This window comes from Trachypithecus francoisi, unplaced genomic scaffold (genome assembly GCF_009764315.1).
Source record: "Trachypithecus francoisi isolate TF-2019V2 unplaced genomic scaffold, Tfra_2.0 Lachesis_group13, whole genome shotgun sequence".
Lineage (NCBI taxonomy): Eukaryota > Metazoa > Chordata > Mammalia > Primates > Cercopithecidae > Trachypithecus > Trachypithecus francoisi.
The window spans coordinates 50011054-50038297 of NW_022681458.1; the positions used below are offsets into that span (position 1 = coordinate 50011054).

At 39.6% G+C, this 27244-nt stretch overlaps 1 long non-coding RNA gene across 4 annotated transcripts in view; it reads left to right on the plus strand.

Moving 5' to 3' along the window:
- Positions 1 to 25615, plus strand: part of LOC117094708 — a 49113-nt gene extending 23498 nt beyond the window's left edge. Inside the window, exons 5-8 of one of the 4 annotated variants that reach the window (XR_004441651.1) lie at positions 12189 to 12277; positions 17211 to 17354; positions 18349 to 18522; positions 22103 to 25615. This is a non-coding gene — a long non-coding RNA (uncharacterized LOC117094708). Of the gene's footprint in view, positions 1 to 12188; positions 12278 to 17210; positions 17355 to 18348; positions 19861 to 22102 lie in introns of those variants that run through there. The other 3 variants (XR_004441650.1, XR_004441653.1, XR_004441652.1) reach the window with 3 other exon arrangements.
- The last annotated feature ends 1629 nt before the right edge of the window (positions 25616 to 27244 follow it).

Consider the following 27244-nt stretch of genomic DNA (forward strand, 5'->3'; position numbering starts at 1 on the left):
GAATCGCCACACTGTCTTCCACAACGGTTGAACTAGTTTATAGTCCCACCAACAGTGTAAAAGTGTTCCTATTTCTCCACATCCTCTCCAGCACCTGTTGTTTGCTGACTTTTTAATGATCGCCATTCTAACTGGTGTGAGATGGTATCTCATTGTGGTTTTGATTTGCATTTCTCTGATGGCTAGTGATGATGAGCGTTTTTTCATGTGTTTGTTGGCTGCATAAATGTCTTCTTTTGAGAAGTGTCTGTTCATATCCTTCACCCACTTTTTGATGGGGTTGTTTGTTTTTTTATTGTAAATTTGTTTGAGTTCTTTGTAGGTTCTGGATATTAGCCCTTTGTCAGATGAGTAGATTGCAAAAATTTTCTCCCATTCTGTAGGTTGCCTGTTCACTCTGACGGTAGTTTCTTTTGCTGTGCAGAAGCTCTTTAGTTTAATTAGATCCCCTTTGTCAATTTTGGCTTTTATTGCCGTTGCTTTTGGTGTTTTAGACATGAAGTCCTTGCCCATGCCTATGTCCTGAATGGTATTGCCTCGGTTTTCTTCTAGGGCTTTTATGGTTTTAGGTCTAACATTTAAGTCTCTAATATATCTTGAATTAATTTTTGTATAAGGTGTAAGGACACATGCACACATATGTTTATAGTGGCACTATTCACAATAGCAAAGTCTTGGAATCAACCCAGTTGTCCATCAGTGACAGACGGGATTAAGAAAATGTGGCACATATACACCATGGAATACTATGCAGCCATAAAAAAGGATGGATTCACGTCCTTTGTAGGCACATGCATGCAGCTGGAAACCATCATTCTCAGCAAACTATTGCAAGAACAGAAAACCAAACACTGCATGTTCTCACTCATAGGTGGGAATTAAACAATGAGAACACTTGGACACAGGAAGGGGAACATCACACACCTGGGCCTGTCGTGGGGTGGGGGGAGGGGGGAGGGATAGCATTAGGAGATATACCTAATGTAAATGACGAGTTAATGGGTGCAGCACACCAACATGGCACATGTATACATATGTAACAAACCTGCACATTGTGCACATGTACCCTAGAACTTAAAGTATAATAAAAAATAAATTAATTAATTTTAAAAAAAAGAATAGGAATGGGGAATTCGGTATCCATTAGCTTCTTACAAAGAGGTCTCACCAAATCCCATGTTTAAGCACCACCCTCGTTCCTAGTTCCTAAGATATCTGTGCTTCTTTTTAAAAAAAAAACAAAAACAAAAACAAAGCATCTCTATATTGCCCAGGCTGAAGTGCAGTGGCTCTACATAGGTGTGATCAAAAAGCACTGCAGCCTTGAACTCCTAGACTCAAGTGATCCTTCCACCTCAGCCGCCTGAGAAGTTGGGACTACAAGCATGCAACACCACACCCAGCTATGTGCTCCAATTCTGGGGGGCTCTGTAATGTATTTTGGGTTGGTTATCATCAAGCTAAAGATTCAGCTTTCTTGGTTATCTTTATTCAGTTGCTACTTGTCTATCTGCTTCCCAGTTTCTTTTTTTTTTTGAGACGGAATCTCGCTCTGTTGCCCGGGCTGGAGTGCAGTGGCCGGATCTCAGCTCACTGCAAGCTCCGCCTCCCGGGTTCATGCCATTCTCCTGCCTCAGCCTCCCAAGTAGCTGGGACTATAGGCGGCCGCCACCTCGCCCGGCTAGTTTTTTGTATTTTTTAGTAGAGACGGGGTTTCACCGTGTTAGCCAGGATGGTCTTGATCTCCTGACCTCGTGATCCGCCCGTCTTGGCCTCCCAAAGTGCTGGGATTACAGGCTTGAGCCACCGCGCCCGGCCTTGCTTCCCAGTTTCTAAAGTTTTATTGCTGTTGTCTCCTATCTCATTCCCTTTGTCCTTGTGCATTTATGTTTTGTTAACAATTATTTCATTGTTCTCTCAACTGGATTCAGAAGGAAAGAGATTCGAATGTATGTGTTCAGTCTAACATCTTCAACTGGACTGTCCCAGATTCTGTGCTATTATTACTCTCTATGTTATAAGGAAGTTGGCAATGTTTGTCCTAACTGTTCTAGAAAGACAGGTACTAAAACAAACAAACACAAATGCAGTCACTAAAGAAATATATCGGCCACAGTTTGGATGAAACATCCATCAAGACCTCCATCATTTTTTTGTTTTGTTTTGATTCTATGCTTAACAGAAATCTTCTAATTATATGAAACTCAGAACGTCCAAAGTAAAATTGTTAATCTTGCATTCAAACTCTGGATGCTACAGTGTTCTCTTATTACCATGTAGTAAGATGGTCACTATCCTTCTAATTACTCATGTCAGAAACATAGGAGTCATTCTAACATCTTCTTCAGCCTCTTTACCCATCACTAAGTTCTGTCATGAATATTTATGACATGTTTACTTCTTTTCACTACTATGAAGGTCCTAGTCCAAGTTACTAGCACGTCTCTCCTAGACTTTTACAATTGCCTCTTAACTGATCTCTTTCAGCAACTCACTGGCCATTCCCCAAACTGCAGTCATAGACACCTTTGCAAAATAAAAGCCAGATCATATTCTACACAACCTGCCTAAAATCTCAGAGTTTCCTATGGATAAGAGTGACAGTCATTAGCAAGGCCTGTAAAAGCCTGCAGGGGTTGGCCTTGTTCCTTCTCTGGTTTTATCTAGTGGTACTCCTCCCCTGGTATCAGCCTCCTAGTCAGGCTGGCTTTCTTTCTGATCCTCTTTTTGTCTGAAGCTCTTTCCCCCTAAAAACCCCTACAGGCAGAACAGCTCTCTTCTACAGCTGGTCCCCATGCCTAACTGCCCTGTTCATTGGCCCTGGTTATTGCTTACTCAATCCTTAGGTTTCTGTTCAGTGTCACTTCTTCAGGGAAGCCTAGTGAGGTCATTCTTCTTTTGAATTTATACATATAGAAACATGCTTCATTTCTTTATAGCATTTTCTCACTTATTAATTAGGCCCTCTTTTTATGTCTATTTGATTAATATCTGCCTCTCCCACCACACTATAAGTAATATGAAAGCAAGGAATACGTGTATTATTTCTCACTACTGTATTCTCAGGACTTGAGTAATTGCTGATTTTCCCTTTTAGAGTTGGTTTAAGAAAAAAATATCTTGGATGGAGTCTTCTTTAAATTCAGAAAAATTTGAATATACTATCATGCAGACTTTCTTTTAATGATTCAAGGTCATTGTTATTTTTAAAATACTGTAATACAGCCAATTTCTTAGTCTTTTGAGTGTATAGGGATATCCACTACTATGTTAAATAACCTCAGACCAATTGTCCAGGAATAATATGAGATAACTCTAAAGTTTTCAAAGGAGAATTTTAGTTCTTTAATGCTCAGCGGAAGACAACTGACTGGTTCAATTACTACCTTCAAAAATAGGAAGTATTTAATAACAAAATATATATATATACATGGTAAAATATATATCTATAATATATAGTAAAATATTTTGGCATACAAAGTAAGATTGGAGAATAAAGAACATTCAAAAAAACCAACAATTATTATTGTTATTGTTACCATTATGGAGTACTTATCACCTATCAGTAGTAAGCAAGAGCTTTAAATGCATTACCCCATTTAATCCTCACTGCAACCCCCTGAGGTAGCTAACTGGTAGTATAATATTTCCATTTTACCAATGAGGAAATTCAGGCAGTTTAAGAAAGTGGTTAAGAAGCCATAGGCCCAAGTGATTGAGTTGGCATTCTTCCCCCAGGCAGTCTGGCTCCAGAACCTGCTGGCTTAATCCCTTTCATGAAAATGCAGGAATTGCTTTTTTAAGCATTGAAATTTCAAGAATTGCTTCACCAAAAGTAGATAGTTTCACCAAAAAAAAATACTTTTAAATTTGAGAGAACCTTCATCTAGACACAAGAAAAAACAATTTAGAAGAATTGAACATTGGAGTAAACTACTTTTAAAAATAAGTTATATGTCTGTTTTAATTAACTATGAAAAATAGAATGGACCAGGCATAGAGGCCAGAAGAGTCAGTCAATCATATCTTTAAAGATGAGGTAGGGACCCAATGATCTTTTGACATCACCTCCAGGTCTCCAACCCTGAGACTGAGTTATCCTTTGTTTCTAACCTTTTCCCTGGGTGAAAGTTTGCCTAATGTAGTCAACTTTGTTTTATCCCAGGGTAGTTTATCCAGGACAAATCTGGCTTTATTGAGTTTGGTAGTCACTTTGCTTAATGACTTGCTGCGTTAACAACTTGGCATTCTCTTCACCCGCGATCAGCACCTACCCAGCTTAATTACTTGCTTTGTTGACATTATGCTGTCTTCAGGGAAACACTTTAAAATCCAAAAGTTAATGTCTTAGTCCTTGTGTGCTGCTATAACAGAATACCCGAGACTGGGTAATTTATAATAAGCAGAAATTAAATGACTCACAGTTCTGGAAGATGGGAAATCGGAGTTTAAGGGACCAGCATCTGGCCAGGACCTTTTATTATATCATCCCATGGTGGAAGGGTAAAGGGAGGGTAAGAAAGAGACAGAAGGAGGCCAAATTTGTCCTTTTATAAGAAACCCATTCCTCTGATAATAAACCCACTCCTGTGATAATGGCATTAACACACTCATGAGGACAGAGCCCTCATGGCCTTATCACCTCTCATTAGGCCTCACCACCCAACACTGTTGTATTGGGGATCAAGTTTTCTTTTTTTTTTTTTTTTTTGAGACGGAGTCTCACTCTGTCCCCCAGGCTGGAGTGCAGTGGCCGGATCTCAGCTCACTGCAAGCTCCGCCTCCCGGGTTTACGCCATTCTCCTGCCTCAGCCTCCCGAATAGCTGGGATTACAGGCGCCCGCCACCTCGCCCGGCTAGTTTTTTGTATTTTTTGGTAGAGATGGGGTTTCACCGGGTTAGCCAGGATGGTCTCGATCTCCTGACCTTGTGATCCGCCCGTCTTGGCCTCCCAAAGTCCTGGGATTACAGGCTTGAGCCACCGCGCCTGGCCCAAGTTTTCAACTCGTGAACTTTAGGGGCACATTCAAATCATAGCACTTACCACCTCCACTTTTTTTTTTTTTTTTTTTTTTGAGACAGAGTTTTGCTCTTGTTGCCCAGGCTGGAGTGCAATGGCACGATCTCAGCTCACCACAACCTCCGCCTCCCAGGTTCAAGCGACTCTCCTGCCTCAGCCTCCTGAGTAGCTGGGATTACAGGCATGTGCCACCATGCCCGGCTAATTTTGTATGTTCAGTAGAGATGGGGTTTCTCTGTGTTGGTCAGGCTGGTCTTGAACTCCTGACCTCAGGTGATCCACCCACCTTGGACTCCCAAAGTGCTAGGATTACAGACATGAGCCACTGCGCCTGGCCAACCACCTCTGCTCTTAATACCATTCCATCCCTTCCTGACCCAGGTATAAGATCATAAATGATACTAAGGAGAAAGATACAAGAAAAAAAATTAAAGAAGTTAACATGATTGTCATGAGGATTTTGATGAACTAAAAAAATATGAAAAAGATGAAAGAAGACACTATGGCTCAATAAATCAGAAAGGCAAGAGCCTATAAGAATAGTGTTAGTAAGACTAAATTATTGTTTAGAATTACCATGAGGCTTACTTAAAATACGATAAAGATGCTTTAAAGAAATGGATTATATTTTTAAACACAACAATAATCCAACTTTGGCCAAGCACAGTAGCTCACACCTGTAATCCCAGCACTTTGGGAGGCCGAGGCAGGTGGATCACTTGAGCTCAGGAGTTCAAAACCAGCCTGGGCAACACGGTGAAACCCCATCTCTGCAAAAAGTCCAAAAATTAGTTGGGCATGCTGGCTTGTGCCTGTAGTCCTGGCTACTTGGGAGGCCGAAGCAGGAGGGTCACTTGAGCCTGGGAAGCAGAGGTTGCAGTGAGCAGGGATCACGCCACTGCACTCCAGCCTGGGCAACAGAAGGAGACCCTGTCTCAAAAAAAGAAAAAAGAATCCAACTTTATGGGCTAATGGTGTGTGTGTGTGTGTGTGTTGGTAATAGTGTGTGTAGAGGAAAGTATGCTAGAATTGGGATCCCTCCATTTCTTCCCTGGACTTGCCAAGGAGCTACTGCTGACTCCGGCCCTGCTCCAGGGAGGCCTTTACTCTCTAATCTCCATGCAGGGGACATTGTCCTCACCATGTAGTGGGATGCAGGCCTTAGATGACTCATACTTGCTTTTGGAGAATACTTGTTCAAAGGCCTTAAAACGTTAAAATCTGCGTGCTCAACCTCACCAAATGCCATCATGTCTCCCTGTCTTATCTTTAAAAAACTTCCCCTGTTCCTCCCTCCACTGGATTATTAGAAGAAGATGGGGAATAGAGGAGGAATTGTATATCTATGTAGACTCTAGACAAGTTATCTGCAGGAATGCCTTTGGTTTAGATAACTATAAAAAAAACTCCTACAGTAAGAAGTTTAATCTGTTTTGTGGAATTTGAGACCAAAATGTCAGAAACACTTCCATACATCAGCCTACCCATGGCCTTCTGTAATGTTTTCATAAAAGAGAGCACTTGATACATATAACCAGTTAGCAATTTTGATAGGACAATGCCAGTGGCCCAAAATGACCAGTGATTCTCCCATATGTTAAGATGCATGTGAATATGATTGACATTATCATTCTCAAAATACACTAAACCCCCAGTTTTATAAGGCTTAATCACCTTTGGAATTATTAGTTCAATGTCTGTTTTATCCCCAAGTTCACTGCAGGCTTTATCCATTCAACAAGATGAATAGTGTCCTGAGAACAACAGCATGCAATACCCTGCTCCTCCCACTTTACACCTGTAATCCTTTCTCAGACTATAATCTTGTTTGAGGTCAAGGGGGTTTTGACTCTCTTTTCACTATTGCATTTCCAGTATTTCACAGAATCCTTGTCACAAAGTAAATGCTCGATAAATAGGTGGATAAATAAAATAATACATTAATGACTTAGGAAGGAGTGTTGTCTTATCTTTCTCAGGATCCTAAGAATATCATTTAAGCCTTTTGCTCCCAAATCTGTCTGTACTTCAGGATCACCTAGGGAGCTTTTTAAAAAACAGAACTTAGAGCCAGGCATAGTGGCTCACACCTGTAGCCCCAGCTACTTGGGAGGCTGAGGCAGGAGGATAGCTTGAGCAGAGGGAGTTTGAGGCTGTAGTGCACCATGATTTCACCTGTAAATATCCAATGCACTCCAGCCCAGGCAACATAATGAGACCTGATCTCTAAAAATAGTTCAAAAACTAAAACAAAACCCAGGTTTAGTCCTCACCTTCAAACACTGCAAGTAGTAGTTTACAAAGCTCTTTCAAGTAGTGTGATGTGCTGCTAAATTTGAGGGGCAACAATTTAATCTATCTGGCCTCAGTTTTCTCATCTGGAAAACAGTTGACCTACCCTCTCACAGAATGTCATTAAAATCAAATGCAATAAAATGCAAAGTATTCTGGCAAAGAAGAGACCGTGTATGACTGTGCAAGGTAGGACAAGAATGGACAGCGACCAAATAAATAGCCTGCCAGAGAGAAAAAACACACAATTTCACAACCCAAGTGCTTCTCTGTGGCACATACATAACTCAACAAATTCTAAGATTTGAATAGGATCTGAATGTTTTCTGAACAAATCAGCTCCTCACCTCTTTGTCTATGAATCTCCCATATGTATCTTCTGTTTAACTTGGAAACAAAGCACCTATTTTTTTAAGAAAGAAAAAGTATGGGGAAGTTATTGGAAAGACTGGCTTGTTTTGAGAAAGACCATTCATTCATTCATTTTATTTCTTTGCTGCTCAACATTCATAACTAGTCATTTCAACCTCATGCTTAATCTCCAAACTTGCATCAACATAAGTGCTGGAGACACTATCCGTGCTCTTACTGGATTCCCTGGATCCCCTTTATTGTTTCTGTGTGCTTATCTCCGAATCTCCCAGCTTCCACACACTCAACTCTTAACCTAATTCACCAGACCCCTTCTTCAGAGATCTACCCTCGGGCTACAGGACATCATTAGACAGGATGCACTAAGGGCCAGAAGTGGGGTGGGGTGGAGTTGATGTCCCACCCCTCACCCCAGGGCAGCAAGTAGTCAACCCCAGAATTATAGAGGAGTAGGAACACCCAGATTATTTGCCTTGATGCAGAATAAACCATACAGTGTCAGTTACACTCCAGAACTCCCGTGAAATTAGACTGAGAATGAAACTTCACCTGCAGTTGGACCCTTGCTTGGCTTCTTCCTCTTCCTGTTCTACTTCCCCAACTCCCTTACTGGTTTCTCACTTAAGAACTTCCTTAACAGTTATTTGCCCACAAATCTTCATCTCAAGATCTTCCCCATAACTTCTTCATCCTGCTCAACCCCAGATATCATATATTTTTTAAAACTTCATTTACAGTTGTATGATTAGTGAGATGGAGTGTGTACCTATGTGTCCATAATAGTTAAGTCAGTTGATTTCTTCTTTTGTGATCACACATCCTTGGCTCATCTTGTTAATTCAGATTAGGTATTTTTATGTGTAATTTACATACAGGAAAGTAAACCTATTTTAATTATATAGCTCAACACATTTTTACACATGTACACACCCATGTAACCAACACCCAGATCAAGATATAGAACATTTCCAGCACACTAAGGCTCCCCAATCTTCTTCCCAGTTAGCAGTAACCACCCCCAAGTAATTACTATTCTAATTTCTATTGGTATAGATAAATTTAGCCTGTTTTATAGGCTTATAAATGAAAACATCTTGTACATACTCTTTTGTGTCAAGCTTCTCTCATTCAACATATGTTTGGGAAATTCATCCAGGTTGCATGTATAGTTCATTCTTTTTCATTTCTGTGTGGTTTTCCACTGTATGAGTACACTACAATTTATTTACCCATTTTACTGTTGATGGAAATGTGGGTTTTTTGCAATATAGAGCTTTTATAAAGAAGGCAGCTATGAACATTCTTTACAAGTCTTTAGGCAGATGTAAGTAGTCATTTCTGGATGTGTACTTAAAACTGATGTTGCTGGGTCATAGGTTATAGATTGTTTGGTTTGATTGGTGGTACAGCAAACATAGTAACTCTGTCATATTTGTATACATTTCTGCCCAATTGACTGCTTGTCTTTTTAATAATAGAAATCTTCTTTTTCCCCAAGTTTCATTGCAGTATAATTTTCACATATAAAATTCACCCTTTATAAATGTTAAGTTTCCAGAAATACCATATGACCCAGCAATCCCATTACTGGGTATATACCCACAGGATTATAAATCATTCTACTATAAAGACACATGCACATGTATGTTTATTGCAGCAGTATTCACAATCGCAAAGACTTCAACCAACCCAAATGCCCATCAATGATAGACTGGATAAAGAAAATGTGGCACATATACATCATGGAATACTATGCAGCCACAAAAAACGATGAGTTCATATCCTTTGCAGGGACATGGATGAAGCTGGAAACCATCATTCCCAGAAAACTAACCCACGCACAAAAAGCCAAACACTGCATGTTCTGACTCATAAGTGGGAGTTGGACAATGAGAACACATGGACACAGGGAGAGGAACATCACACACCAGGGCCTGTCAAAGGTTGGGGGAGAAGGGGAGGGATAGCATTGGGAGAAATACCTAAGGTAAATGACTGGTTGATGGGTGCAACAAACCACCATGGCACATGTATACCTATGTAACAAACCTGCACGTTCTGCACATGTACCCTAGAACTTAAAGTATAATGAAAAAAAAAATTGACTAGGATTATAGTCATTTAACCACCACCAAATCAAGATAAAGAACATTGCCATCACCGTGGCTGGGAGCGGTCACACCTGTAATCCCAGCGGCTCACACCTGTAATCCCAGCCCCTTGGGAGGCTGAGGCAGGAGGACCACTTAAGGTCAGGAGTTCAAGACCAGCCTGGCCAACATGGTGAAACCTCATCTCTACTAAAAATACAAAAAAATTAGCCTGGCATGGTAGCACATGCCGATAGCCCCAGCTACTCAGGAGGCTGAGGAGAATCACTTGAATCCGGGAGGCAAAGGTTGCAGTGAGCCAAGATCACGCCACTGCACTCCAGCCTCGGCAACAGAGCGAGACTCCATCTCAAAAAAAGTTAAACAAAACAAAACAAAACTTTACCTGTTTATTCTTTAAGATAAACTCTAGAATTATTCCAGAAAGTGTCATAAAAATGACCGTTGCCTTCTCTGAAAACACAGATATGTAATAAATCACAAGTCCTAGCTCTTGAGCCTAGGAATCTCAGTCGCTTACTTGCTGGATAATATTAGACAAGCTGCTATCCTCTCTGATAATCAGTTTCCTCTCCTGTAACATGATTATAATAATGGCGCCTGCGTCATGGGGTTGTTATAAGAAATGGTGAACATAACTAGTATAAACTTGCCATTTGCCCAGCACTATACTAAACACTTTGTAGTGACATATTTAAATCTCACCACAATCCTGTGAAGTATGTATTTTCCCTGTCCTGGTTTTATAGATGCAGAAACTGGAGCACAGGGAAGTTAAGTAAATTGCCTGAGGCCTGAGTCGGGCTCACGAGCAGTGTGCCAGCTACTACAGGGCTTCTCTGCTTCATAGATAAGGAGGTGACACAGGGGAGCATGGAGCATAGAGCCCAGCATGAAGAATGTGGAAAGGCTAACTTTTATTGTCATCGTTCATCTTTTTTATATTCTTAATAAAGCTGTATAATTGTCTTCATTTAGGTCATGCACATTTCTTGTTAAGGCTGGTCATAAATATTTCATGCCCTTTTGTACTATTGTGCATGGAGTGTCTCTTTTTCCTATTATGTTTTCTCATTGGTTTTTTGGGGATGCAGCAAAAGGTATTGACTTGTTTACATTGAGTAGCTAAAAGAAAACCTTAGCAGCACATTAGTACCATTTAAAATTCCCTGCCAAGCAGCAGTTTTAATTATGTATGTTCTTTTAATATCAAATGAAGTTAGTAGATAGATAATGAGAAAAAAATGGAGGTTAGGAATAACATTTTATATTTTTTCACCCTTGGTCAAAGAGGAATAAAGAGAGAAAAGAGTAGAAAAAATGAATACACTCATCTGGGAATAGTACCCAAAAAGCCATAGCATATTACACCTCCCCGCAGAAAAACTTTTTGCTCAGTTTTCTTTTTTATGTGATATCTTAAAATAATACTTACAGTTTAAATCAACTAAATAAAAATTTTAAGGTCTTCTCACCACTGGAAGAATTGTGAGATAAGCAAATATTTCTTCCTGTTTAGATGTTCATGTTTTATTATTATTGTTAATCTAACCAAGAGAAAATAACTATTTCTTGTGAAAACTTGATCTTTCTTAAATAGCCAAATTTTGTACTTATCGAAGGAAAAAACTGACAATATATTCAAAGGTTTTGACCTTTGTATAGTAGATATATTTGAAAGTGAATATGTCAACACTCTTAAGAACATTTTAGTGCCAGCCAAGATATAACTGTGTCAATGTAACATAATGACTGATCTGCTATCAGTCGTGAACTAATGGAAAAAGATGCTTCATTCAAAGCTTAAAAGTAGAATACTTGAGGAGCGTTAATCAAAGTACAGTTTTTAAAAGGTTCGGAAGTATAGAACTACAATGGACGGTGCAGCACAGTAGGACCAGTGTCAATGAAACTGTTGCTATACCAGACCAAAAGGCAGGGGTGGAGGAGCAGTGGAAGGCCTTCAGACAAAGCCATGTTATGAAGATCCCAAAGGACAATCAGATCCAAATCCAACATATGAAGCCTAATGTGCACTTAAAGTAGGCCCACTTACAGCACAAGAAAGGATGGTCTTTCCTTAGAGTCACTCCATCCATGGCTCTTGACATTTAATTTTATTAAACAGAAGAAAACTAGTTAATGTATTAATTAAGACTGTGGGTTTGCAAATGACAAACACCTAAGTAAAACTCGTTTAAAGAAAGGAAGAAAATGTATATGATCACTACTCGGAAATTCAGGAGTGCAGCTGGCTTCATATGTTGCTGGATTCAGAGGCTCAAACACTTTTAAGTGGAGAATACTTATTCCCCATTTTCTTTCTCAGGATGAGCAAGCATGAACAGAACCCTCACACCTTCTCTCACTGTGCTCATTTATTTCTCCCGAAGGTAGGAAGAGTGATCTGGGTCTGCAGGTGTGTTGGGATAGAAGAGACAAGAGGAATCTAAGATCTAGCAGAAACTCACCTCACCAAACTGTAAGCCATGACTGGGCATGGTTCAGCTCTTCCAGTGCCCTTCATTCTCTCTGATTAGTTTGTCTCTCTTGTCGTCTGCCTTCCTTGTGCTAAGCAGTCCGCAGTGGAGGACAAGATCCAAAGATTCCAGCCATGCCAGTGGCCTGTTGCGTTAAGGAGAACGAAGTAGAAGCATGAACTAAGATAAACGAAGGAGGAGAGTGTTAGAGAATTCTTTTGGGCTGCAATCCAAAGCCATGAGCTCAATCAGCTTCTCAATCATAAAACTATTTATTTTCCAATTACCTAGCCTGCATTTATCTCTAAATTTGTTCTGAATTTAGGTAAAGTAAGGTATTATATTTGGACCCCTAAAAATCCCATCAATAGTGTAATCAGAATACTTTTTTTACTCTTTCCACCTGTCAAATGTTTTCCTCTCTAAGCTTCATTCCCAAGCAGATTCTCCTTATTTAGGGGTAAAGATGGCAAAAGGAAGTTGTTTACACTGATCTTGAAACTCACAATTTCTGTAAAAAGAGAATGATGCATAATAACTCTAGCGAATATCATGGGGAAAATTTTGTATTGGTTCAGCTTGGGTGACATGTCTATCCTTGGACAAGCATGAAGTACACTGATTGGCCATGTAAGGATGACTTGGCTACTCTAGTTGCTGGAGAATGAGTCAGCCTCACCTGAGACATAGGAGGTTAGAGTGAGGAAAGGGACCACACTTAATGTGCAGATTGAGCACACAGTAATTGGCTTAGTCTCAGTAGATTGCTAAGGGAGTTGAAATGCTTTAATTTTGTTTTCTTCATATCAGTGATTATCAACACACTGGAATCATGTGAGAACACACTACCCCAGACCAATTAAACCAGGAGAGCTCTTGGGGATCAGCAGTTTTACGGTCCTAAGGTGTTGCTGATGTACATGCAAGGTTGGCAAACATTATCTTAAGTAGCACCATATTAATTAGTCTGGGGCCAGTTAAGGATAACATTGATCATCTTCCATTACTAGCTTTAACCTGTTATTCAAAGAAGGAAGTCTGATGGTAGAGGGAGACTCTGAGAAGATGGAAGTAGCAGTAACATAGCTTTTGAATCTTTCTGTATTTTACATAAAAACATACAGAACAATGAAATAGTAAACCCAAATTCCCATGAACAACATATGCAACCAAACTGGCTATAAGATAACCCCCCAAACCACTAAATAAAAGCAGATAGGGGCAAACCACAGACAGTGTCCATCAGGTGAATGAAGAGGAAAGTAACTAGATGTCTGAAAGATGTGAGACAAAGTGACCCACAAAAGAGCGGACCTGAGAACAGCAACTCCCTTGCAGGATGGGGCCCACCCAGAGGAGTAACTGCAGGAAGTGGAATCAAATTGAGCAGAGAGGGCCAATAAAAAACCAAGGAAAGAGGTCACACAGAAGTGGGGGAGGGAACAGAGCAATGAATTCACAAAATAGTCAACTTAAAAATATGGAATATAAAACACTAAACTTTTAAAAATGATTACCTCTGGCAATAAAATTTCTGAAATATTTCATTTTAACTTTATACACTTCTTGTGATTTAATACTTTTTTCCCAGCAAGCTTGTATTGCTGTAACATTGGGCATGTGTTTGTAACATCTAACATATGCATGTTATATATGTAACATACATATATTACAAAAGACATATATATACACACACACACACACAAAAAAAATAGTAAGACACAGTATTCAAAAACATGGTTATGAGCTACCTTATATATGCAGAAGGCAGTGCAGGTTGGACTCATTTGGAGGTCACCAAAATCAAACCCTATATGTCTTGTGAACCCAAAACAGCTGTTGAAGAAGAAAAATGAAACTTTCAAGAAAGATTGTATGAAAAATAGAAACTGGCCGGGCGCGGTGGCTCAAGCCTGTAATCCCAGCACTTTGGGAGGCCGACGCGGGCGGATCACGAAGTCAGGAGATCGAGACCATCCTGGCTAACATGGTGAAACCCCGTCTCTACTAAAAAAATACAAAAAACTAGCCGGGCAAGGTGGCAGGCGCCTGTAGTCCCAGCTACTCGGGAGGCTGAGGCAGGAGAATGGTGTAAACCCGGGAGGCGGAGCTTGCAGTGAGCTGAGATCTGGCCACTGCACTCCAGCCTGGGCGACAGAGCGAGACTCCGTCTCAAAAAAAAAAAGAAAAATAGAAACTGCTGGTGTCTTAACCCTCACAGTATTGTACAGACATTGTGAAGGCAATAAATAGTAATTATGTGAATGAATGAATGAATGAATATAGAATGTCAAAAAAGTTTAAGTCTGTTTTCAAAAAAATCAACCTGAAAAATCAAGTAAGCATCCGGAGAATTAAAAAAATACATTAATATTTTTTTAGAATTTAGAATGGGAGAACACTATAGTGTTGAAGTAACTCATTATAATAGAGTTGCCTGAATAAGTAATTCTAAAATTGGGTCATGATCTTTTCACTTCTGATGACAAACATGTAAGACACTTCATGAACATACATAATTTCTCACCATCCTCTATGATTCCACTTTTCCCTCTTCCTGAAAACAATATATCAGAATGCAGATGAGAGAATCTTCAGTCTCTTCTATTTAAAAAAATGAAAGAAAATCTGGAAAAAATTCAGTACAACTATGATCAGTAAATATGTAGTTGTGCCATGGGAATGAACTGGTTTACCTGGTGACCCAGCAAGTCCTCCTCTGTGTCCTCAGATAAATTACTCTGCATCTCTAAGCCTCATTTTTTTCCATAGGGTTAATAATTGTACCCACGCTATTGTGGCAATAAAATGAAATAGTGAGTGTGGAGTGTATAGGAGAATGCCGACAAAATGTTGTCTAACAACAACAATAGTAATTTACCAGTAAGATAATCCTAGCATGTATGGCATTATCCTAGCATGAAGAAAACAAAAATGCCATTGAAAACCACTAAATTCAATAGCCTTAAGTTTCATTCTTAGTAAAATTATTTAATTCTCTCTATGTTTCCCTCATGTAGTACTTAGGTTAATAGATCACTTATTCATTTTAAAAAATTATGAGTACCTACCATGTGTAAGACACATATGCATTTGTTGGTAATTAGAAACAGTATTGGGCTTTTCCTTTGATTTAGCTGCTATTTGCATATTAAAGTTTCAGGGTACTTCTCAAATGAAGGGTGATTTTTTTTTTTTATTATTATACTTTAAGTTCTAGGGTACATGTGCATAACGTTTATATCATGTATAACTCCCCAATGCAATCCCTCCCTCCTCCCCCCTCCCCCGATAGGCCCCAGTGTGTGATGTTCCCCTTCCCGAGTCCAAGTGATCTCATTGTTCAGTTCCCACCTATGAGTGAGAACATGCGGTGTTTGGTTTTCTCTTCTTGTGATAGTTTGCTAAGAATGATGGTTTCCAGCTGCATCCATGTGAAGGGTGATTTTAAAACCAAAGTAACACTCTGTTGGGTGGGGCCTGTCCAGATAGCTCATCTTCCACATATAAGCCTTGGAAGATTCTGGCCAGACCTCTGATGAGCTGGGCAGGAGGAGCTATCCTAACCCTTGGGGCAGAGCTGTGTGGGACCACAGATTCACCAGCTGATTGCGGAAAGCCCTTGTTTTTTGAGTTGTCCATGCCCCGTGGACTCGGTAAGCAAGTCACCCTCAGCTTTAGTCCATGGTGTCACCAGAGTACAGCAGCAGCAACCTGGTTCCTGGTGCGTGGTTGCAAATAACCTGGTTTCAGTGATTTCTCATGGAGGTGACTAAATCAATTGGTAGGCTTAGTGTTTGTGTAGACAAAGACTTAGAACCTGTTTTGCGTGGTGCAATTTTAGTTTCTGTGATCTTTCCAGTCATTTTCCTCTACAAGCTGTTGGCCCTGAGAATTATTTACATTTTAATTAGGAGTGCTCAACCCCCTCTATGAGTAGAGTCAAGCAGCTTATTTACTTCCTACTGGCAGGCTTCTGAGGAAACAGCTTAGGCAGGCTTGCTGAGCCGCTGAGCCAAAATAAAGTCACTTGCAGAAGAGCAACACCATGTCCTCACTTCTTAGCTTTGCTTCTCTGCTGGGGCTTCTCATGGGGACCAAAACTGAAATGAGCTGCTCTGTGCAGCAATCAAACTACTGCCTGATTTTTTTTTTTCTTCCCTTTTCTCTGGATGAAGCAAACTTTTTAATAGGTTTCATTTGCATATATAATTAGCACTCATTTTTTTTAGCATAGCCAGGGAGTGAGTTTGTTCTCTGTGTGCCTTTTCAGATAAGCTTATCCTTTTAATCATGTAAGCTTTTCCTTGTTTACAAAGAAATATTTTTAAATACTATTCAGCTTCACCCCCTTCTGAAACAGAGTACTTTAAACAGAAAGCAAACTTCCTTTGATGACAGACACATGACTGTCATTATGGGTTAGTCACTGAACTATGCTCTCATACCCACAAGAGCTACAGAGATGGGAGAAATTGTTTGCCCCAGCATTAAATAACTCCACAATGCTGCCTCTTGAGTTCTTGGTTCTGCCTTTGTTTCTCTCCCTTCTCTGTCCAGCTGCCTGTCTCTAACTTTCTCTATTTCTAACTTGCTATTTCTAATCTGCCAGGAGCTAGGAAATCAGATAAGCCTGCTTCCTCCAACTGAGAAATCAGATAAGCCTGTTTCCTAGAACTAAATGTCTGACATAATGTTCTGTGAGAGAAGTGCATGAACTTCCATGCATACTTGGCTATTGTTTAGGATGCTTTTGGTTGCAAATAATTGAAAATGCTGATTCATCATGGCTTAAATAACAAAGAAATTTATTGCCTCCCAGAACAAGAAGACTCCAAGTAGGATACAGTCCAGGAAGGGTACCACAAGGGCTACATTTTACTCCTGGGGAATTCGGCCAGCTCTGTCTTCTCCACTGTTGGCTTTGTCTTCCAGCTGGTGGCAATATGGCTGCTGTGGTTCCAGGGCCACATCTAGATGCACCAATGTTCCCAAAAAGGAGAGAGAACATCAACTTCTGTGTCTCTTTTAGGAGAAGGAAACCTTTTCCAGAGGCTTGCCAGCTGACTTCTCCCAAAGGTACCAGAATTGCCCTTTCCTAAGTCAATCACTGACTAAAGGGATAGAATTCTTAAAGTTAACCTTGGCTAACTAGTATCCATCCTGGACCAAATTGAAACTCTCCTGGGAAAAAGAAGAGGAAGAGTGGACATTGGGAAGAAACCAACATATGTGCAAGAAATGAGAATTATTTGTCTACTTATGATTTTATAACTGTGTCTACAATGAGTTAAGACTTGGAACAGAGCAACTTTTAAAAAAGTGAAGTATTATTTTAAAATCAAATCAAATGGCAACCAGAGACATTTAGCGAAAAACTAGCTTTGACATGAACCTATAAATGGAGACAAAGTTTGGTGTTGCTTTCATGTGAATATTACAGCCCTTGAATGATTGAACCTAGAGTTCATAGTTCATTACAAGGAAATGTGCAAAGAAAGGGGCTGTTGAGAGGAAAGTGACACAGGTGACTAGGACTTCTTATGAAAGCCAGATACCCTTCAAATGTCTAAAGACAAATATATTAAGTGACAGGAGTGTCCCAAGAACAAATATTTTCTTCTTGGAGCACATTAGAAAGATCTTAAGAGCTAGATCACTCTCTAGGAATAAGCAGCTATGGATATATTAGGCAAATTTGTTTGTACTTTGCTTCTTTCTTATAGCTCTGGAAAAACTTCTCCCTGTATAGAGACCTCAAATTACCATCTCTTCAATTAACATAGGAATATAGATTAAATATTCTTCTGGATCCACCAATAAGCCCTCTCATTTTACAGAGTTTAACTTTGCAGGAAGATATCACTACTCCTTTGATGTGGTCCCCGACTCACCTCCCCAGCTCCAAGCTTGATTTCACATTCCATCTGTATGCTCCCCTAGCACTCAGTGCCTACTTCCAACAACAAACGTACCACACTGGATTGCAATCTTTGATTATTGTTTGTCTTGTCCCTGAAATTCCAAGGATCTTGACAAAGGAACTAGGTTCTATTTATTTTTGTATCCACAGGGTCCTGATACTTAAGGAATACCTTTCAGAAGGATGGATGAATATGAAGAAACTAAGAAGCAAAGGAATCAAAGATTTCTTCCAGTCTACCCGGGAAGTTAGCTGCATAGTTAGAAATAGAACTCTAAACTCCTGGCCTGTTTTCCAAACCACAGATATGATTGGTTTATGCAGGTAAGATTTTAGTTTGGGGTGTTGTTTTTAAACAAATGCTCTAAAACTATGCTAGGGGCAGGCAAAGTTTGCAGGTATTAGAGACCAAATGACCCTGAAACCATAGCATCAGTATGTGCAGTGTTTTAGGAATGTCAATGTGGCTCAAAAAGAATTTCTGTGAAAAATATGGACTCTCAAGTCTCTTCTCCAAGGCATCTTTAGTTACTAACCAGTTAGGAGACTGAGTCCCAAGACTGTCAATATACACGAAAGGCTAGATGCTATGAATATGGTGATAACATCTGCCAGAAACCTCCATCATTCATTTTATCCTTGTGACTTCTCTGGTAACTCAGCATCTTAAAGGATGAAATTTTCTTTTTATTGCGAAGTTTCAGAGTCACTTCAGACTTCAGTGAGATCATAGCATGCTTTTCTCATGGACTAGGACCAGGCAGACAGTCTCACTGAGTCACAGTCAGAGCAGGGACTCCCTCCATCCCCAGACCAGCCTTATCATGTACAAATGTGCTACCTTGTCACCTAAAGTATAAATAAAGTAAAGGTTTATTCTTGTTCCAGTTTCAATTTGACCAGGCTTCCACCAGTTACTGCATTTGTTTAGTTTGCTATATAACTTTCTGCAGAATATAACCCTTGCCCATTCCTCAGATTGTACGATGGACATATTCCAGAACGTAGACTGGCCCCAGGATTAATGAAAGCCTTCTTTTTGCTTCACATCTCAGGACTTTTGTGAATTATCAGCACATTAAGTCCTGACTGGAAATGTCAAAATGTTTCAAATTTCACAAACTACAGCAGATAATTTGGCTGAAAACAATTTGGCTAAATGAAAAAGATAATTTGACCGAATAAAAAGTACTTAGAGTTTACTTTAAATTTTATTGTAAAAACTTTTATTTTAAAAGTAACTTTGTCAACAGAACAGTTGGTACAAATAATACTTAATTGAAAATGGGTGAATACAATCACTGGTTTTTCAGTGTTGGTAATTTTAGTGTGTATGTATCACAAGGTAGTGAGGCAGTTCTCTGTGCGTCATCAGCATTTTCGTCTGATTGTCACAATTGGTTCCTTTTTTGCCAATTATTTATGTTATTTGCTTCTTACAATACCGAAAAGTTGGAAAAGAGAATTGTTCAACAACAATATATATTTGAAACAACCTAAATAACCAATAAAATTGAACTTGCTAAAACAACCTAAAGAGCAAGTAATAGGGAAATCTATTAAAACTGGGAATTATATATTTTGTTCCATGCTTTATTTTATTATTTCAGTTCTTTGTTAATTTTCCCCTGGTATAAAAGCAATGTTACTCAATTAAAAAAATAGAAAATACAGATATGCAAAAAAAAAGGACATTATAAATCACCTACCTGGTTGAAACTTTGAGTGATTTCCTCTCAGGTAGTTTTTATCATGCCTACACACATACACATACATACACATTTATAAACACACACACACACACACACACATACACCCCTGACCCCCTGCAAAATAGGATCATACCATAACAATGCTTCATAACTTTCAATATAAACCACATATAAGCAAGCTTTAAACTGTTGGACTTTTTGATGATTTCGACTAATATTCCATTGGCCAGAAGCAAATTAAGGGTTATTATAATTATAAATAGAAAAATCTGATATGTGGACAAAATGCTTAAAGCCACATAAAGGGTTGTGACTCAATCCCATGATTAATACTAATTACTAATATATTTTAAATCCAGTTTCCATAAATTAAGACTTTTAACCATATTGTCCTACTGGCTCCTTTTCTTTGGAACACATTGGTTGGTTCTTATTTGCTTGTGATCAAATCACTTTTGAGCAAATTATTGGGACATGAAGGGTCAGTTCAGTGTTAAGCTAGGTCATCCTTCCAATATCACCCTACCTGAGATAACCTTATTGGTCATTTCCATCCCATTTGTTTTGATGCACACAACATCTGAGTGTTCAAAATAGTGTTCACTATGAGCCTTGTTTCAAAAAGAATTTTAGGTGACTTTCACAAGCATATTCAACAGAACAATATTAAAAATAAAAAAAAAAAACGGGTGAAGGGTACACAGGAACTCTCCGTTCTATGTTTGCACTTTTGGATAAGTCAAAAATTAATTCAAAATCAAAAGCTTTTTTTAAAAAAATAGCCTGAAGGCTGGATGCAGTGGCTCACACCTGTAATCCCAGCACTTTGGGAGGCCAAGGTGGGCAGATCACCTGAGGTCAGGAGTTCAAGACCAGCCTGGCCAACATGATGAAAGTCTGTCTCTACTAAAAATACAAAAATTAGCCGGGCATGGTGGCGGGCACCTATAATGCCAGCTACTTGGAAGACTGAGGCAGGAGAATCGCTTGAACATAGGAGGCAGAGGTTGCAGTGAGCCGAGATCGTGCCACTGCACTCTAGCCCAGGCAACAGAGCGAGACTCCATCTCAGAAAAAAGAAAAAAAGAATAGCCTGAAATATACACAGATTAGAGAGACACCATTTTCCAAAACTAAGAGAAATCAAACCATACACACACACAGTTAGATAATGATAAGATGAGGCCAATATGAGAATTATTCCATAGCAGGGCACACTCTAGGGTTTCACACAATTACTACCATAATAGAGTTGGGCCGATGTAAAAAAGAAACATGAAATGGTGTTCAATAGATCAGTAGGGTGAGTATAGTTAACATTAATCAATTGCACATTTCAAAAAAGCTAGAAGAGAATAATTTGAATATTCCCAGCATAAAGAAAAAATAAATATTTAAGGTGATGGATATCCCAATTACCCTGATTTGATTATATGAATGTATCAAATTATCACATAAACCTGAAAATATGTATATCAAATATGTATCAATTTAAAATATAAAAAGAAACATGGTTGTGATAAAAATCACATTATCACGTGTAAAAATGTACTGTTTTAAAGAAAAGCAAAAGGTTTCCCACACTCAGATCTAAGAGAAACTTTTCTGTGGGTTTTCCCAAAGTGAAAAGTAGGTAATATAGGGGTTGCCATTCTCAACAACACCCTAACTCTAAATATAATCATGTCCTGGAGAAGCAAGAATAGGATCCTGGATTTAGCAGAAAGGGCAGAGCACTTAGATTTTAATAGTCACGAGCTATTAGAAATATATTTTAAACAATTTTCTTTTTAAAAGAAAAAAAGGTCTAACTGTGGGAGGAGTGGTGTAAAGAATGTATCAGGAAACATCAGCCTACCTGCCTTGTCAGGAGAGCTTTCAAAAAACTAAATACTAGACAAGACAAGCAGAGGCAATATGCACGTCCATATTTCCCAGCTATCAGCCAAGACTGAAAAGCAAGACTCAAGGCATTAAGAAGAAATGGAGAAGCATAGTGTTCCCTTAAAATACCTGACGTACCTCATGCTGGGAAACACTGCCTGCACTGTTTATGTGTTGGGTTTTTTATTTAGACCTGTTAAAAAAATGGAAGGAAGGTCCAGTCTACCCCAAGCAAAATCATACAGGAACTGAAGCTGTGGCACCTATTTGCCTCCCCTTGTAACTTTCTCCCCTCCCCAACTTAAAAGGATATTGCCGCCAGGCTGAAAAGAAAGAGATGGATGCAATCCAAAGAAGAATGAGGGCCAGGGGAAGTGTGAAGTCCAGCCATGGAGGTAAACCCCCAAGGAAACAAAATCCACTGGGGCCCAGGTGGGCTTGCGTGAGCTCCAACTGGGGGGAAAAAAGGAAAGATCCTATGGGTCTCTTTTCCTGGGCCAGTTCTATTCTCAGACTCTTCCTCTGGTGAGGGAGGATGAAGAGGGGCTTCTTACCACTTTAGACTCACAACACTGTCCTGTTCTTTCCTCCAAGAGATCTAATCCTTACTTGGTATTATTTACACTTAGCCTCTAATGTGATGGAGCTTTTAAGCCAGGATTGGCTGTCAGCAAGTCTGCTAGGTTATTCTAGAGTTTGTGGGGATTGGAAAGGAGTGGGTATTGTGTAAGAATCCAAGCTTCCTACTGACAGCCCTAGGACTTGGAGCCCAGCCAACCTGAGCACAGGTCCCCTGCCCAGCTACCCTGCCCAGCTACTTTTCTCTGCTCTCACCCCATTTCTTTCTCTTCCCCTCCACTCCAAGATGCTGGGCATGCAGGATCCATTCTTACTGCAATTTCTTCTCCAGTCTTTGCCCTGGGTGCTTAGGTCTTTTCACCTGCCCTTTCCCTGCCCCCATCCCAAGAATGATAAGAAAGCCTTCCCATCCTGGACTGGGCATTGCTCAGCCTCCAGAAACTTGGTTCTGGCTCTTTTGAGAGTGGTTGGGATGCTGCTGCATAGAAGGAAACAAGAAAGTGAAGTGAACCCAACAGCCTCAGCCATGGGCATTGGTAAGTAAGACGGAGGCTGGAAATCCTACAAGCTGCAGATCATAGATCCTGATGCTCACTTGCCTCATAATACAGATTCAGATAAGGAAGTTAAGGTCCTGAGAGACTTGTTCAGGATCACTCATTTATTTATTGCCAAAGTCAAGACTAGAATCCACTTCACACAAATATCACCCAATTGATGTTGCTTCTTTTATTGTGCTAGATACAAGCAGAAAACTGTGGTCCTTCCAGAAATACTCATGCCAACAGGAGTATGGGAAAGATATCAGAAAAGCTTTCCAGGGCCTATGTAGTGGCTCGTATCTATAATCCCAGCACTTTGGGAGGCCGAGGTGGGTGGATCTCTTGAATCCAGGAGTTTGAGACCAGGCTGACCAACATGGTGAAACTCCATCTCTACAAAAAATGCAAAAAATTAGCCAGATGTGGTGGCACAGGCCTGTAGTACCAGCTACTTAGGAGGCGAACCCTGGAGAAGTCTAGGCTGCCATGAGGTCCCTGCACTCCAGTCTGAATGACAGAGCTAGACCCTGCCTTAAACAAAACAAAACAAAACAAAGATTTCCACTGAAACTGTTTATAGATAATATGAAACTAACAAAATATTATTTACTAGATTGTATATTTTCATAGCAGCACTTTTAAAAAGAGGTCGAATTTCACCACTATTTCTTCCTCTCTTCCTGGAATTAGGCATTGTTTTGATAATCTTGGTCAACTGAAAATATTCTCTCTATAACTATCAAGTTAGTGTGAAAGTTTTTTAGGAAAAAATGCTTTTCTATTTTAAACTGAATCACAACACATGTGTATAGACATCAGTTTCTGGAAGAAGAGCTATTTTTAAATAGTGCATTAAATGGCATTTAAAATAAGCCATTTCATCAGAGTTGCCTCCCTTGCCTAACAAACTATTCTGAAACTAATCAAATGATTCGATTATTCAGTCCAAGTAAACAAATGTTAGTACCTAAGTGTTAGTTTCTGCACGGGACACAAAGAGATGCTGCTCCCACAGAGATCCCCATCTGCGGAAAGGGTTAGGTAAGGGCAGAGCAGCTGTCATAGGAGATGGGGGATGAGGAGGGTGAGTGAGCAAAAGGAGTGCAAAAACCTACGGAGAGGCAAAGCCGGGAGGGAAACAACAAATATTTGTTGAAAAAAAATTATCCTAGAATAAATCAGACATTTAGTAAAGGTAGTTGTGTAGGCAGAGGTTTGGAGGATGAGAGGGATTGAATAAAAAAATTCCTGGCTTTTTGCCTCCAGAGCACAAGCATTTAGCAAGTCCAAATATTGAAGATACTGTAATGATTTTTAAAAGAATATGCAAAATATTTTAATTTCACTCCTTCTAAAAACACTTATCTCTTTCCACCATGGTGAACTTATCCAAATCCCTGGGTCCTAGCCATTTTTGTCAGCCTTTTAATATTAAACCAGAAGGATAGAAATCCCACCAGCCCGGAGACCTTTTGCTTTTGTGTCACAGTCACCCTGTCCCCAATAGCTCATATTGTATCTTCATTTGTGCTTGTACTGAGGATGGAGTTTCTTATGGCTTAACCCACTCATTCAACAAATATTTAGTGAGCATCTGCTGTGTTCTAGGCATTGCCAGGCACCAGTATTAGAAGGGTGAATATATATCTTCAGGGAAATGCACATCAGAGCCACAATCAGGTATCACCTCACAACAGTTAAGGTGGACATTATATTTTGAAAAAATCAAGACAAGTGTGAGCAGGCATGTGGAGAAATTAGAATCCTTGTACACTGCTGGGGGGAATGTGTAATGGCGTGGCTGCTGTGGAAAACAGGATGGAGGTTTCTCAAAAAATTAAAAATAGAACTACCATTTAATCCAGCAATCTCACTTCTGGGTATATACCCAAAAGAATTAAAATAAAGATCTCAAAGAAATATCTGTACTCCCACATTCATTATTTATGGCCAAGATAAGGAAACAACCTACATGTCCCTTGATGGATGAATGGAAAAAGAAAACGTGGTATATACACACAATGGAATATTATTCAGCCTTTATGAAAAGGAAAGCCTGCCATATGCGACAACATGGATGTACCTAGAGGACATTATACTAAGTGAAATAAACCAGTCACAGAAGCCCAAATACTGCATGATTCCACTTACAGTAGATATCTAAAATAGACTTAGAAATGGAAAGTAGAATGGTGGTTGCCAAGGGCTGGGGGAAGGGAGAAACGGGAAGTTATTGTTCAACAAAGTTTCAGTTATTCAAGATTAGTAAGTTCTAGAGAACTACTGTACAACATAATGCCTTGTAATTAACAACACAGTTTTGTGCACTTAAAAATTTATCAGGAGGGTGTATCTCACAGTAAGTGTTCTTACCACAATAAAAAAAAAAAAAAAATCAAGCTGAACAAAATAGAAGGGTGAATACACCCTTAAATAAATCAGGTGTAAACAAGGGAGTCAAAGACGTGAAAACAGAAAGGTAGCTGGAGCCACAGGGCAGAACTAAACCACCAGGGCGAAACATTTTGTAGAGGTATTGTGGGAAACAAATTAAGCCACCCAAATTAGGGACTCAAGCCCATTATTTCCTAAGTACTCCAAATTAGAACAGTATGTACATCCTAAGTTTTGCCAGTTTGCCAATTTGATAAGCAAAAAAAAGAAAAAAAAATAGTTTATTGTTTTCCCCTGGGACTGGAACAATATCACAGGCTTCTGGCCAAAGTTTCTATCCCCCCAACTCCTGGTTGATCCCGTATGAAAAGTGTCATCTTCTAGTTCTAGTTCTGGAGCAAGCTCCAGGGTATGTTTCAAAGGCAGCATCAGAAGACCAAGGTGAAAATCAGAAGGTTCCCTATGGGCTTCCTGTTCTTTTTTGGTCTGATGTAAGGGCATATCATTTAGTAAGGTAGAGATCTGTGGTCAAAGAAATGATCCTATCCTTTAAGGTAAGACTAGCTCCACTTTAACAAAGAGTGCCTTTGTCTCCTGGGATCGAGACAGTACAATACCCTACATACAACACAATCCCCCAGCATGCATAGGACAACAGGAGCACACACTGGTCATTCGCCCGCAGAGCCACCTACATGAAAGGAAGGCTGGTAGGTGCAGGGCATAACTCAGTGAATGAGCCATGTCCTCCCCTACAGATAAGGTGACTAGTGTGCCTGCAGCTAAAGAAAATTCTGGCAATGCATTGGCTTTGTTGGGCCAAACCTCTCCCTGTTCCAGCAACATATTTATCCAGTTTCCTCACCTACTTGTAAAAAGAAAAAATGCAGCTGGGTGACATGTAGCCCGTTCGGGATTTCTAATCAGACAAGGAAGAGCAAGAGCTAAACAGAAGTAATAAAGGTCTTCATTTATTGTGTTGTTTGTAAAAAGCTTTGTTAAGGCATAATTTACATACCATAAAACTCATCTATTTGAAAACACAATTTAAGGAATTTTAATAAATCGGCAGTTGTGTGAAATTTGCCAACTCTCCATCACCCCCAAAAGATCTTTTGTGTCCACTTATAGCCAATTCTAGCCCCAAAACAGCCATGATTCTGCTTCTGTTTTTTATAGATTTGCCTTTTCTGGAAATTTCACATAAATGGAATTGTACAACATACAGGTTTTTGCGTTTGGCTTCTCTCAGTTAGTATCGTGTTATTGAGCTCCTTCAACACCATAGCATGTATCAGTACTTCTTTACTTGTCATTGCTGCAGAAAATTTCATTGTATGGATAGATCACATTTTGTTTTTTCATTCACCAGTGGATAGATGTTTGGATGGTTTCCAGTTTGGGCTACTATGAATAAAACTGCTATGAACATTCCCATGCATGTCTTCATATGAACATATGTTTTCATTTCTCTTGGGTAGCTAGACAGGAGTAGAATTAGCAGGTTATATGGCAAGTTTATGTTTAACTTTTTAGAAACTGCCAAACTATTTTCCAAAGTGGCTCCATCATTTCCCATTCACACCAGCAATATATGTGGGGTCCAGTTTCTCCACATCTTCCCTAACACTGATCTTTTTCACTATAATCTGTTTAGTTGGTTTACATATTTTGAAGACTCAGATTTTTCCCACCCTCCAGGCCCAGAAACCAGCATGGCTAAGCATAAGATTTAGGTCCTAGATGGCTAAAGCTCTTGAGGTGGTGGTACTTTGGGAAGAGTGTGGTTGTGGAGATGGACAACCACATCCCTGTTACTGTAACAAGGAAGGGGTAGAGCAAGGCCAGATACCTTCTGTTGTCCAATCTCTATTGTTCAAGACAGGAAAACCAGTTCTTTTTTTTTTTTTCTTTTTTTTTTTTTTTTTGAGACGG